This window comes from Eumetopias jubatus, unplaced genomic scaffold, assembly GCF_037043125.1.
Source record: "Eumetopias jubatus isolate StellerSeaLion01/CBP00866 unplaced genomic scaffold, mEumJub1_p1.0 scaffold_15, whole genome shotgun sequence".
NCBI classification, from domain to species: domain Eukaryota; kingdom Metazoa; phylum Chordata; class Mammalia; order Carnivora; family Otariidae; genus Eumetopias; species Eumetopias jubatus.
Window position 1 is genome coordinate 11,857,182 of NW_028274821.1, and position 13,317 is coordinate 11,870,498.

General features: G+C 42.3%; 1 protein-coding gene across 2 annotated transcripts in view; it reads left to right on the forward strand.

Moving 5' to 3' along the window:
• TJP2 (tight junction protein 2) overlaps positions 1-13,317 on the forward strand; it is a 72,629-nt gene that overhangs the window by 5,955 nt on the left and 53,357 nt on the right. The gene's annotated exons all lie outside the window — the stretch shown is intronic.

The window sequence follows — 13,317 nt, forward strand, 5'->3', positions numbered from 1 at the left end:
AAAGCAGAATGAAATTATTTGAGGGAATTAATTAGCAAAACTAACCATTTCTGTTTTTGAAAAGAATGACTTGTTTAGAAGGAATGTCCCTGTGAGCTCATTTTTAGAAGTGTGGTTCCTCCCTTTTACCCTTCTTCACTCAGGCTGAATCAATTTCCTTCTTGCCCATGATTGGTTGGTGTGCACATGCCAGTATTTATTAGAGCCCTTATCATGTCTGCTCCATGCCAGTCACTTCCCATCTGCCGTGAGCCCCTCCTTGGTCTGAGTCATCTGGGTAACCCCAGAAGCTGACAGGACACCAAACATATCCACTAAGTTTACCACAATTGAACCGACTGGATCTGGGGAAGGCTTCTGTTGCATAAACCAGTAAGAATTGAAGACTCACTGGGAACCCAAGAAGAGTGGATTCTTGACATTTATATAGTGAGTGGATGGATAGTTTGTGAGTAAGGAAAAACCTGTAGAGTTCTGTACTGACCTTTTCTGTGGCAGTGTATTAGCTGTCCTAATGAGCTGGGTGACTGCAGCTAAGGCATGTAAGTGGAAATTTCTTTATAGGGAAATGAGTAGTTGTATTTGAAGGCCTCTGAAGTCTTCTCTAGTGCTTACGGTTCTAAGTGGTTGGGTATAAAGCCGAGAGAACATTCTAAATAATTTCTATTGGTTCTTGTCGTCTTAAAGTGCTTTCATGCTCCTTAAAAAACTTGGGTTTGTTTTCTTTTGTTTTTTTTTTTTTTTTCTTTTAAGAAGAGGTCCCAGTGGGTTGTCTCGGAAAGATACTGTTCTAAAGGACAAACAGAACCCAAGAGTGCCAGGAGTTGTTGAGCTCATGAAGTGCTGGGAAGGTCTATTATTCAGTTGCAGCTTCAACAATGTACCACCACGGTGTGTGCCGTATTCTCCTCCTTGCTCTGCCGCCCAAGACAGTATCTGCAGTCATCTCGCATCGATTCCGGAGAATCGTTTTCTCTTTCTTCTTCCCCTCCACTCTTCCCAGTAAGAGGTGCCTACTGGGAGTCTCCAACACCCCCGTCTTTTCCCGTGGCCTTCTCTTTCGGGGGCTGTCTTGCCTGTAGCAGAAGCAAGGTAAGGCCCAGAGTTGAGAGTCTGGTCTTCACAAGGTGGGCTGAAGATGAGCCTCCTGGTTACTGCTGCATGCCCTCATTGTTCACTAACACAGAATCACTCACTGTCGCTTGAGTTTTACCATCACTCAGGCACTTGTGAGTTTTTCAGCATAACTTGAGGCAGAACACTTTGCCTACCTTGGATGGTCTGTTTAGTGTCTGCGTGAGTTTTAAGAGAGGAGAGAGATTTGTGGCATCTTAGACACCCATTGAGATTTTCCAGAAATGGAACTGGAAACATTTGTGCTTTTCCTTCTGGTGTTATTGTTGGAGTCTAAAAACAGGCAAACGGCGACACACTGAAATAAAGAGGCGCTGGGTTCATCTGGAATACCAGTGGCCTTCTTTCTAGCAGACCTAATCTGAATTTTAATCAGAGGTCTGGGAGAAATAATCCACTTATACTGCTTAAGTGCACAGTTTGCAGGTGTCTTTACCCAAGTCAGGAAGAAGCAGGAAAGGTGGACTCAATTTACCAAAGAACTGAGATTAAAAAAATGTGCAGGAAACTGAGAAAAATTTTCCCATAGAAACAGTTGTATCCAGGGTCTGTCCTTACAAACTTGTTTACTCATAATGAAGCTTTTTTTATATTGTTGTTTTTCTCGTGTCTTAATGAAGTATAAGAGTAAAATGCACAGATCTCAAATGGACGGCTTGGTAAATTTGTTTTTGTTGTGGTAAAGCACATAAGATCCACCATTCTAACCATTTTAAAGTGTACAGTTCAGTGGCATGTAGCACACCCACAGGATTGTGCAGACACCACTATCTGGCTCCAGAGCTGGATGAACACTTATATGAATGTATTCACTTCTGTGATTACCACCTAGATAAAAAAACAGGACTTTCCATCACTGTAGAAGCTTCTCTCTTGCTACTTTTCCTGTTACCACCCCACTTCCTCTTTTCTGACTTCTCTCACCATGGGATAGTTTTGCTTGACTTTGGGAGGATCTGGTATAAATGAAGTCAACATTTTGTGTCTAGCTTCTTTTGCTCAACATAACTTCTGTGAGATTCATCCGTATTGTCATCTGATTCCGTAGTTCTTGTTTGTTGCTGAGTAGTAGTCCATTTATGTGAGTTCATCAGTTTGTTTATCCATTTTTCTCTTGATGGATATTTAGGTTGTTGCCTGTTTGTGTTTTCCTATTATGACTAAAGCTGCTAGGGAAGTCACCCACACTTTGCTTTGTGGACTTATGCACTCATTTCTCTTACCTAAATTCCTAGGAGTGGATTTGCTGGGTTGTATGTCAGGGATGTGTTTGGCTTCCCTTCTGTCACCCTGAAGTCAGGCAGACCTGGGTGTGCATCCTTTGTCCTCCCACTTGCTTGCTTTACCTCAGGCAATTTACTTTTTTCATGTTCAGTTTTTCTCAGCTGTAAAATGGGCACTGTGTACCAGATCAGTCAGGGTTTGGTGAGGAAAAGGGACACCATTTTAGCTATTTCAAGGAGAAAGGAATTTAATGGAGAGCATTAATGCCTACAAAACAAGAGGCTGGACAGACAAAAACCAAGGGCCCACCACTGGCTTTCATATTTGCACCCCAGCAAGTTAGAAAGCTGCTGTGGTGCAGAGCCAGGACCCCAAGGTCTTGCTCAGCCTCTGCAGCCCAGAGGTGGCTGAAATGGTAGGGAGCTAAGTGAAAAGTGCAAAGCTCAGGTCTGGCAAGTTCGCCTCGCCTGCAACTGCTGCTATGGAAAAAAAGAAAACGAACGGCATCTGCTTTCCTTCCTCCTTCTAGATCTTAAACAAGTGCACCCTGTTGGCCAGGGGGCTGGGGGTTTCTGGAAGTAAGGGAAGAGGAGTGCCAGACAACAAGAAATGGGATAGATGCCCCCTGGGGTGGCACTGGTGACCTAAGTGGCAGTGGTTGTAACGTACTAGGATCATCATTATTACGTAAGAACATTTGCCAGAGCAACCCTACGACTGCTTTCTGTAATGCACATTCAGAGTCTGTCCTTTGACTTTACAGTCACCTGCTGGAGGACGGATGCTGCTGTAAGACCTACCTGTCACATAATTGTTTCTCTGAAGGGCCTCGGCTTCTTCAGCTACTAATCTGTGATTCTAGGTACTTTTCTTTATGAGTAAGCTTAAGAAGTTATAATTTGCAAGCCTACCAATTAATACAGAAACTGAAAGGTGACTTAATTCTAAGAACACTGCTTTGATGTATACTTTATAAAAATTTATGAGTGTTTTCTTTTTGAAGTCATTCTGATTTGTTAGTTTTTAATAAAGTAAAAGGTGATACATAAATCTTGTTAATAGGTGGGCTAAAAAGGATGTTCCCTTTTTCTGTCTTTATCTTTTGACAAATGAAATGGAAAGAAATTAGATTTTTATCCTGTTTGGTGCCAAGAATCTCATGCTGACAGCACATGCTAGTCTACTAAAACATTTGGCAATAGTGACTGTCCTATTTCTAGCTTTTATTATGAAATGTGAGCTGCACTGTACTGCTCTTGAGACATTTAAACATTTTCAATCAATTGAATCAAGTTTTTACTTCCTAGGGACCTTACTATTATTGCTTTGAGGTGGGCTGGCCAAATGATTTGTTGATTGACATTTTATTTTAGGCTTCTGTCTCTAGTGCTACTTCTGAAGGCTCCTTGCAGAAAAATTTGAAGTGAGAGGAACGCAAATATTCTAAATGCCAAGATAAGCGTGACCAGTAACTTCATTTCAGCCACTGGTGTAGCAGTTAGAATGAGCTGGCTCTTTGCAAAGCTTGCTTAAATTTGATTGTGTGAGAAATATATTGACAGAATCCCATTTTCTCTCTTTTTAGCCAGACTAATCCAGTTGGCCAGGGCTAACAATGGATGTCCAAACAGTTTACAGTGGTTAATACAATGGACAAAGGGTTTCACTGTTTGGAGAGTAGAAAAGAGAGCTGATGGGGAGCTTCTTAAGGGCACTGACCTAATTCACTCCTTCAACAAAAATGATATAAATATATATGTATTCTGATCCAGGTGTCTATAAATATTTCAGCTAGTACTATTACAGCCTCAGGAAGGGCCCTGTGGTGCTGCTTTGTGTGTTTTGTAAAGTATAGCCTTTATTTTTATTTGACAGTGGCCTTTAGTTTTGTTTTTTTTTTTTTAAATAAGCCAAGTTCTGGCATGAACTGCTGATATTCCACGAAAGTTAGGGAATTAAGAGAGGCAGCTGAAATCACACATCACCCTCCTCAGTCCTGAAACCTCACATTCAGGAATTTTAGTTATGCACTTATTTAGAGATAAACTTCTTTGTGAGCCTTTCTTCTGTAAAATGTGGAGAAACAGAACTGGGTTAAAAATAAAGTTAGTTCAGGCATTGTGTTTATGATTTACTTTGTCCAGAAAACATAAATTGCCAATGTTTTTGCTATTTATTACCACGAAATATTTGCAGTCAGTATGTACTGCCTCAAAGAATATCTCTCACCTGTTAATAGAACAGGAGCAAAGGAAGAGTGCACATGTCACTATGGGGTAAAAAGCTCATTGGGCTTAGTTCTAAATTCCAGGTAACCAATTGCATTGTGGGGTTTTTTGTTTGTTTTTTTAAGATTTTATTTATTTAACAGAGAGAGACACAGAGAGAGAGAGAGAGAGAGAGACAGCGAGCATAAGCAGGGGGAGTGGGAGAGGGAGAAGCAGGCTTCCCGCTGAGCAGGGAGCCCGATGCGGGGCTCCACCCCAGGACCCTGGGATCATGACCTGAGCCGAAGGCAGATGCTTAACGACTGAGCCACCCAGGCGCCCCAAGTAACAATTGCATTGTTGTTCTAAAACAAGTGGTCTTTGAGTGTGATTGGAGGATTAAATATAAATGTTGACCTGATTGGATTATATCCCAGCCATGAACGGTCCTGAAAAACTGTAGTAACCTAGCATTAACCTATCACTCTGGATAGTTACCATACATGTTCTTTTGCCTTTATATTTGGGATAATGATTTATGCAGTGAAATATCATAGAAACTGGGGTGCTGTCATATCTGTCTCTTTCATCTGTTTCAAGTTGGATATATTGGCTCTCTTTGTGTAGTCCGCGCTACATGGATAGTCCATTATCTTCCTAAGAAGTAACATAAGCCTTTTGATTGGGATGAGCTTAATCAAAATGAATGCTTGGAAACAGAACTGCAAAAAAGGTCCTCAAGTAGATCTAATCTAAATTTCAGTGTGTATGTTTATCTTTTCAGAAAAGCAGGGTGTTTTCACCGGGGCCTGTGTTCTGCCAAGTGTTGGGAGGGCTATCAGTGTCAGTGTTGGGGGTGATTGTGAGTTTTTGAGAGCGGGTCTAGATCTTTGCTTTCCTAGTCCAGACACAGCATAGTTGCTCAGGCAGTGGAGGAAGGTGAAAGGAAGACAGTGGAGCAGGTAAGTCTCAAAGGACTGAAATGGGATCCGCATGAGTGTGTATTTTCTCCCTTTTCTTACTATATTCCCAACCCAGCAAAAAAGTATTTTGCAGGTGGCTTGGAGACTGTTAGAAACAGCAACATTCCATCACTGGAGCAACAAATCTAAAATATGCATTCATAGAGCTTGTAGAGCAGTTCTGAGTCTGTGTCCTTGATTTCTACTCTGGGTATGCTGGGGGCAGGCTCACTCTGCTCAGTTCCCAGGTGTGCGGCAGAAGTCCTGATGTTTGTGAAAAATGCCTAATCATGAGGGAGCCCATGACACCAAGCGAGATGCCGTAGGTTTTGCTCTGTACTGTTGGACTTCTCATAACTTTCCTGTAGGGAAGTGAGGGAAGGAGGCGTGTGACTGACAGTGTTAGACCCTTGGTGCAGATCTCACTGACTAATCCTGCCCAGTTGGGGGTAGGTGTTAAAACCTGATTTAATAGGTCAGGAAACTGGCACAGAAATGTTAAGTATTTTGCCCCATGTCACACAGCTCGTGTGGTAGGCAGGGCATTTGAGCCAAGGTCCACTTGACTAATTCAAAACTGGTAGGTTCTTCCAACTCCACCTGCCTCTGCTTTTTAGAATCAGATGGGCAGAGACATAATAGGAGAAGCTAAAGGCCCTCTGTTGATTTTTAGGAGTTTAAACATTGAAAGTGTATAGAAGTTTTTCTCTCCAGGGAATCATTAGTAACAATAATATATCGATTTTTTTTTTTTTTTGAGAGATCCCATGCGTGCGAGTGGGGGAGGGGCAGAGGGAGGGGTATGAACTCAAGCTGACTTCATGCCCAGTGCAGAGCCCAGTGCCCCAGTGCAGAGCCCAGTGCGGGGCTTAATGCGGGGCTTGATCTCTCCAGTGCGGGGCTTAATGCCGGGCTTGATCTCTCAGCCCTGAGCTGAAACGCTCAGTCGGACGCTTTAACTGACTGAGCCATCCAGGCGCCCCACAGTAATATATCAGTGTTTTTAAGAGATGTTTTCATTTTTCAGTGACTTGTTTGTGTTCATTACTGTATGGGACCTCAAAGACTCAGATGAGTAAGACACAGCCTTATGGGGAAGTAGATTATATAAACAGCTAGCCAAAGCCACAATTTATTATAGAAATATTAAGAATATGTCTTGTCTGTGAGAGTCTTTCTTCAAGTCCACAGTCTCTAGTTAGAAATGACTGTTATCCCACCAACCTCCCATCAACCCCCCCGAAAAAACCACCCACAATTGTTAATGTCAAGAAAAACTTCTTGTGGCTACAAAGCACATGGGTTGTGGAATTAGAACATCTTAGACTTGCTGCGTTTGGGAATTTGGCTATTACGGGTCAGAATTCCATCCTAAGTTGCCTGAGGATCAAAGTACATCTTTTAAAACATCACATACCTCCAAGAAGTTTAGGCTAGCAGATACTCACACTTGCTGTGAAGTAGAACAGTTAAGTTTTCTTTTAATATGTAGCCAAGACCGTATGCATGGATATAGTGAAAATTTTGATTTAGGATCAAGATAGAGTGGGAAGTTTGGAGTTAGAGCATTTTGGTGGTGGAGCAGATTATAGAGTGCCATGTGTTCACCTTTGGACAGGCTGGGGCAGGAGGATGTGGAAAACTGGAGCAAACAGCCCAAGGGGTAGAAAGAGCTGGGAAGGCTCTAACTACAGACGTTTCTTTCGAATTTCCTCCCAGAATCCTCCTAAGGGCGCCTTTCTCCTCCTCACTGTCCCACCGCGTAGCTCTCTCCCCCCAGAACCCAGAATTGATGAGTAAGATGCGCATCCGTGGACAGTCTGTTAGGGCTGATACTATTTGAACTGTTGATTCTTGGCGCTAGGCTCAGTCAGCCACAACAAATGCTGGCTATATAATTCTGACCAGATTCTAAGTTAGACTTCAGGGTGGACAATGGAAGCTTCCAGTGTTTACACCCTCTTTTTAAAATAATAGAAAAAAAATTTTTTTTAAAGATTTTATTTATTTGTCAGAGAGTGAGAGAGAGCGCATAAGCAAGGGGGAGCAGCAGAGGGAGAAGCAGACTCCCGCTGAGCAGGGAGCCCGATGCGGGACTTGATCCCGGGACCTTGGGATCATGACCTGAGATGAAGGCAGACGCTTAACCAACTGAGCCACCCGTCCCTAAAAGATTTTTAAAGCAGCCTTCGCCTTGGGTTGTGGGTGCCACATCCTTGTTACTTTTTTTGAGGGTGCACAGAGAGCGTTCCAGCTTGAGATCAGGAACCAAAGTTTTTACTTCTGTTTGTCTAACACAGTTCTTCACAAAGTGTCTTGCTCAATGTTGATAATACTAACACATGTAGTTAATGATCTACTTTGAGGATTATCTGAAGCAAGATTTTGATCATAGGCCAACTTCCCCTGTGGTATGTGATTGGAAATTGTGAACAAGTTCAGAATTTAGCTTAGGTAAATTACAACCAGGTAAGTTCTATTGCTACCAAAACCAAGTGTAGTTCACTTTGAATTGACCTAACTTTCGGATTACGTACCCACTCAGAACTAACCCCTTATTAATTAAAAAAAAAACAACAGTAAAGAAGCAAACAGAACAGTATTATCCCTCAATAGTGACTGGATGCTAAGGGCAGTCCTAAGGTTTATTGAAGATTAAAATGAAAACCAAGGTGAAGGAAAGCAAGAATCGGGAAGTGTGTGTACCTGTCTCGATACCGGTGTGAGCACCTTGCAGGTAAAGATTGTGTCTTGCTGAACAGGCACCTGCACATCAGTAGGCCATTACTAAATTTTGCATGAGTTTAGACTAGGGGTTGGCAGAGTACAGTCAACTGCCTGTTTGGTTGGCTGTGTTTTTTTGTTTGTTTTTATTTTTCCCCACTTACTAGCAAAGATTTGTTCTTACCTTTTTAAATGGGTACATTCTAAATTGGTTATGTAAGTATTTATGTAATATCCTCTTGTGGCCCTTTAAGGAAACATTGGCTGGGCCATGGTTTAGAACTCTCAGGAGCAGGGTGCTTGGGCTTCTCACCCGTTCTGCTATCTGGAAACAACGCCTGTCGCAGTGCTGACTTGTGAAAGATTCTCGCTTCATGAGGACACTCCTGTCTGACGTCCTTCTTGGCTGTGGAAAAGCGAGAGAGAAGGGGTTGGGCCAGTTTGCTTTCTGGTTTCAGTCCAGGAAGGTGATGGATAATGGGCCAGTTGAGAAGTTTTGAGTGTAGACTTCCTCCAAGTTAAGCAGTAACATAAGCACAAGAAACTGTGGAGAAAGTATACTTCAAAGCACATTTTGTTTTTAGGATGTAGAAAGGCCATGAAACTGAAAGGTCCCTCTACGATGAAACATTTCTGTCTGGGTTTTGGATGTTCTTATTTCCCTGGATTCCAGCCTTGGAACAGTACTGTTTATTGTGTTTCTACATTGTTGACTATTTCAGTTCCAAGCAATCCATTCTTACCTGTCAAGGAAACCTTCAAAATTATAATAAAATGTCCTCATGGGTTAAAAGTCTTGAAGAAATGTAGTGCAGAAAAGGAGTTAATGACGTTCCCTCAGCTTAGGAGATTTGGAAAGGCTTTGGACTGCTATCAGTGACTGACGACTGACGCTCAGCTCTTAAGGCTTTACAGTCATTGTTCTCTGTACTATTCCAGGCCTTCCTACATCCTAAAAACAAGCATCCCTGGAGGGTGGGGACTGTGTCCTATGTTGTTCGGTCTTTGTTTGCAGAGCCTGGTACACAGACTCTTAAATGTTGAATGCAATCTATTTTTTAAATCTTATTAAACTTAGGCCACATTGCCCTTTTTTAGGGTGGGCCTTACTTAATATAGGAAATACCCCTCTTGTGTGGTACTTTAGTATTTATAAAAGCTCCCACATAAAATTCTCAGTCTTCACAAAAACCCTGGGAGATGGGTATTAATCACCCAAGATGCTTATAGAACAGCTGGTTAGTGACAGACTAGGGACTTGAGCCACTTACGAAGTAGAACAGCTAGAGAGCTTAGTGTGTTACTCTGTTTCCCTGACCCCTTTTTCTTACCTGCTCCTCAGTAACAAGCCTGCAACCATGCCTTTGGGACCTGGCTTGGAAATTACAGTTCACTTTAGTCTTTCCTCACAGTAGAAGGGGGTCTTGGCTGGAGCTGAAGCCCCTGAACGGACGCTTCGGCGTCAGCTGCCCTGAGGAGCCACTACTGCACGTGGAATCGGTGTCAGGCCCCGTGCCATCGTCCTTCCCCCTCCCATGTGCAGTAACCTGCTGCGGCTGTCGACCCAGACTTGTATTTCTTCTCTGGTTCTCAGTAAGATTAGGAATTTAGACTCAAATATATAAAAATACACATTTGCCTGTGCCATTGACCTGCCGCAGACTTTTGACTCACTCATAGATGAGACCAAGATCCTTACTGAGTCCCGGGCTCCCCCACCTGCCTCCCTCTCTGTGCCGCAGGTGTGGTGTCTCTCGTTTGCCCTTCAGTGAGCTGCATACCCTGCTTCCACAGGGTGACTAAGAAGAGCCTTCCTTCATCTCCCGAAGAGGCCAGTCCTTTCTATTCTAGACCTGTGTGTGCTTTCCCTTCATAGCACTTGTCAGCGCTTTAGTTTTGCAGCTGCTGACTGACTCCTTGATTTACATTGACCCTCATGAGTCTGTGAGCTCCCTGAAGGCAGGGCTGTGTGTGTTACCCTTGTTGTTTAATCTCAAGTGCTCAGGACAAAGCCTGGCATGAAAGAGGTGCTTGAAAAATATGTGTCCAATGAACCAATGAATGGATCCCACCTTTTACGTGGAAACTAACTCCTGTAGGTCTGTCATCTAGAAATTATGTTCCTCTATACTAATTAGGTCCAGTGATTAACAATTAGAAAGTGCTATCTTCTGCTTTCCAGAGGGCTTAAATTCCTTTGACTTTCCCACAGCACCCAGAGCCAGGTTAGCAACTTTGTAGGGTGAGGACGTATTGTAAACACTTTAGTGTTTTTATTATGTTAATGAATGACAGGTAAGTGTTATTTTTTTTTAGCTCCCCCATTTGCAAAATTTATCTTGCCTCTTATAAAAGGTATAGTGGAAGGATTTTATTGTAATTATTAAAGTTCATTTCTAATTTCCTCTAAATGGCATTTATTTTGAAATTTTAAATTTAAGGGAAAAGCATTCTTTTTTCTGCATCATTGCGCCACCTAGTGGGCTATGTCTGTTAGTACGCAGTGGCCTTTTCTGATTTCCTGACCATCACCAGTTCCACAAAAGGGAAATGTTGGGTGCCTTTTTATGCTTTAAGATCGCATACAATTTCTACCAGCAGTTTCTGTTACTAGGCAATGATGGATTTTTCTGAGAGGAGCTCAACATTGCTGCCTTCAGAATTTAAAAAAATGTTGACCCATATCTGAGATTTTTCCATGTCACCAATAAAGGACCGGTGCAGAGTGGGGGACGGGGTGTCTGCACACTATATTTTGGACTCAGTTTAGCTCAGTTTATATAATAATGACATATAAGATACTAGACCAAAGAATGAGATCTTTTTCTAAGTTTAGAAACAAAACTGTTTCAAACATCTTAACTTTTTCTTTATTTAATAAATTTGTCATGAGAAGAAAACATTAGGAGAAGCCTAATGTTTTTGTATAACTTGATTCAGTTACATCTCCTGTGTTTTATTAAGTCAAAGTCGTTAGTAAGGCTTGCTGATTTGCATTTTCAGTATTTTTAATAGCTTGGCTTGGTCTCCCACATTGCCTTGGTGTAGGAGGTGGATGCAGGAAACCTCACCTTTCCCCTTCCTGTCTCTGGTCTTTGCCGCCCCCTCCCCTTAATGGAGTGTGTTCTAGTGCAACTGAGAGTTGTTTTTCTCCGCTGATTCCATGCGATGCAGTGGATACACACTGAGCTAAATGTACCATTCAAGCACACTTTCAGTTATCAAGTTTGATATTTTAAATGTATAATAAATACAGAGCAGTTGAAACCATAAATTGTAAGCTTTTAAATTAGATTAATGGTTTAATACAAAATTATGTCTCATACTGAGAGCTGCTTAAATTAGCGTTTTCAAAGTATCAAAAAATGTGTCTTGTAAAAAAAAGGAAGTTTAATAAAATAAATTTCCACTAAAGACCTAAAAAAAAGGGCACCTGGGTGGCTCAGTGGGTTAAGCGTGTGCCTTTGGCTCAGGTCATGATCCCTGGGTCCTGGAATTGAGCCCTACACGGAGCTCCCTGCTCAGCGGGGAGCCTGCTTCTCCTTCTCTCTCTGCCCCTCCCCCTGCTCTTTCTCTTTCTCTTTCTCAAATAAATCTTGAAAAAGACCCCAAACCCCCAAGTATCATTTACTAAGTTTTACTAAGTGTTATTTTTCTTATATCTTTCTTATATCTTCTATATATCTTTCCTTATGCCTACATAAGGAATTAAAAATCTTTTTTCATTCTTTTTTTCTCAAAGGAATTTTTTTTTGAAAGAAAAGAGTGCATGGGGGCGCCTGGGTGGCTCAGTTGGTTAAGCGACTGCCTTCAGCTCAGGTCATGATCCTAGAGTCCCGGGATCGAGTCCCACATCGGGCTTCCTGCTCAGCAGGGAGTCTGCTTCTCCCTCTGACCCTCTTCCCTCTCGTGCTCTCTATCTCTCATTCTCTCTCTCTCAAATAAATAAATAAAATCTTAAAAAAAAAAGAAAGAAAGAAAAGAGTGCATGCCTGAGTGGGGGAGGGGCAAAAGGAAGGGGGAGAGAGAATCTTAAGCAGGCTCCACACTCAGCCTGGAGCCAATGCAGGGCTTGATCTCATGACCCTGAGATAATGAATAGAGCTGAAATTAAGAGTCCAGTGCTTGGGATGCCTGGGTGGCTCAGTTGGTTAAGCATCTGCCTCTGGCTTGGTCATGATCCTCGGGTCCTGGGATCAAGTCCCACACTGGGCTCCTTGCACAGCGGGGAGCCTGCTTCTCCCTCTGCCTGCCGCTCCCCCTGCTTGTGCTCCGCCCCCAATCAATCAGTCAATATATATATATATCTATATATATCTTTTTTTTTAAGATTTTATTTATTTGAGAGAGAGAGAGAATGAGAGATAGAAAGCACGAGAGGGAAGAGGGTCAGAGGGAGAAGCAGACTCCTTGCTGAGCAGGAAGCCCGATGTGGGACTCGATCCCGGGACTCCAGGATCATGACCTGAGCCGAAGGCAGTCGCTTAACCAACTGAGCCACCCAGGCACCCCTTGCAGGAAAACTTAAAAGGTTACCAAAAAGAATCCTTAAAGTATGAAAGCAAGTACTGTTTCTGTAAATAAGTGTATTTTTCTTTTTTCTCCTCAAAATGGCATTTAAAAAACATGGCATTTGACTCATTTTGATACAGCACTTTGAATTGCTGGAACTTCTTTTAAAGAAGTAATGGGTCAGTACATATGAAGATGCTTGGAAATGTTTGTGGTGTTCAATTCAGAAATACTGTAAAATATGGAGAGGGCTCCATGCACTCCAGTTTTGCCACAGTATTTGTTATAGTAGCCAAAAAAAAAAAAGATGGAAACATTAAATGACTGCTAGGGATATGGTTAACAAATTACATGCTAAATGTGGCTATTTATAAATTTAAGTTAAACTTTCTTAATTGCAGTAGCCGCATTTCAAAAGCTCAATAGCCAGATGTGGCTGGTGGCTACCATATTGGGCAATACAGGTACAGAACATTGTCGTTACAGCTCAGTTCTGTTGAACTGTTAGACCAAAACTTCTCTGACTTGTGTGTGCGTTAATCACATGGGGGCTC